Source organism: Cyprinodon variegatus, unplaced genomic scaffold (genome assembly GCF_000732505.1).
Source record: "Cyprinodon variegatus isolate N-32 unplaced genomic scaffold, C_variegatus-1.0 Scaffold30, whole genome shotgun sequence".
In the NCBI taxonomy this organism is placed as follows: domain Eukaryota; kingdom Metazoa; phylum Chordata; class Actinopteri; order Cyprinodontiformes; family Cyprinodontidae; genus Cyprinodon; species Cyprinodon variegatus.
The window spans coordinates 1,919,198-1,920,809 of NW_015150483.1; the positions used below are offsets into that span (position 1 = coordinate 1,919,198).

The window sequence follows — 1,612 nt, forward strand, 5'->3', positions numbered from 1 at the left end:
AAAGAGTGCTGTGGAGGCACCAAATCTTTATGTGACATGCAATGCAGCCACATTTTCTAGGTCTGTCTGTACAATAAACACTATATCCAACAATGTTTATATTATTGTCAGTTATCGCCTTGGTCAACCAAGTTTCAGAGATTTCAAAGAAATTAGCATCTGTCAACTTAACCCAGACTCTAATCATATCCATACTGGGAAAAAGCTGTGTAAAATAACCATAACCTGACTCTGTAAAGTCAGGCTGGAAGTGAAAGGATTATACCCTGACTTTTCCTACAGATTCTTGAACATACAGTAGCCCAAAAGGTCTTGGTACTGTAAAGCATAAAAGAGCTCTACACCATAATCCCACGTGAACTGAACTTTTAACTTGATGAAATGGTCAAATGGGCGTTATTCTCCTGACAGCTACCAACCCAGACTTGTCCTATGGATTGCAAGACAGCAAAGAGTGATTCTTCCAAACAGAAAACATCTCTTCATTACTCTAGTGTCTGGTGCAGGTGCACTTGATACCATTACGTCACATTCTTTGCATTGTACCTGGTGACGTAAAGCTTGAATGTAGCTGCCGGGACATTGAAACCACATTCATGAAGCTCATACTGTTCCAGAACTAATCTGAGGCCACATTAGCTCTTTAGCTTTTTGCCATACAGAGTTGGTGAATTCTGGATATTAAATACAAGTCAATAGCCATTAACCACACTGTGATTTCTCTACTTAGAGCAACTTTGTCTTTTATGGGTCTTTGTAGAAGCAGTTTGCATTACTAGGAACTGGATTTTGTAAACATGTAACCATAAAAGCAAGTGGAACAATTGAATGTAGTCATTTTAAGAGGTGACTCAAACCTTTTGGCAATGTAGTTTATCCCCCGAGATACCAGAGTTGACAGACTGACAACAAAATGTCAGTAATTGTGTAAATTTAGTAGACAAATAAATCTCCAAAAAACATTCCAATAAAAAACTAATGGTGTTACCATACTGTTGCCAAATGTACATTCTTTAAAGAGTGAAATAGCCCAGAATGTTGTGTAAAACAGGATTGAAGGCATCAGGTTTCTTTTGTTAGCTTGCTTCTTTGGGATACACAAAGAAACTTGTGTATTCTGAAGATGACTTTGAGCCAAATGCGATAACAACACCTAAACTTACTTTTACAGCAGGAAAATATCCTTACATCTTTATATGCTTTAGGGAAATAATAGCTGACCCACTGTTAAATGAGCCACAGGTCTTACCTGACATAAACACTTCAAGGTGAACTGCAGACGTTTAACCAACAAAAAGTAAGTCCAGATTGGTTTGCTTCATCTCAGTCTCTTAAGTTGAGAGCATATATTATGCTCACTGTTGTTTTTTCTTGCTGTGATGGAGCACAGTGCTGAACAGCTGACATATCTCTCCCCACATACTAACATCCAAAATAGCTCTCTGCCAGTGTGAAGGCAAAGATAGCTTTGGCTTTAATTGTGGTGGGAGGCAACTCGTTCTCAGCATCAATGAAACCATCAGCAGTCTAAATCTAAACAACAGGATTAGGGTATTTGATGGTTTTCTCTGGACATGAATGATTGGCTCATACGTAAATGGTGTTTTCCTTA

At 38.3% G+C, this 1,612-nt stretch overlaps 1 protein-coding gene across 1 annotated transcript in view; it reads right to left on the reverse strand.

Moving 5' to 3' along the window:
* The window catches only part of LOC107100726 (obscurin-like), a 59,596-nt gene extending 58,195 nt beyond the window's left edge, over window positions 1-1,401 (reverse strand). Inside the window, exon 1 of the mRNA XM_015399342.1 lies at window positions 1,250-1,401. The gene's annotated coding sequence lies outside the window, so the exon portion shown is untranslated. The remainder of the gene's footprint in view (window positions 1-1,249) is intronic.
* Window positions 1,402-1,612: the final 211 nt, after the last annotated feature.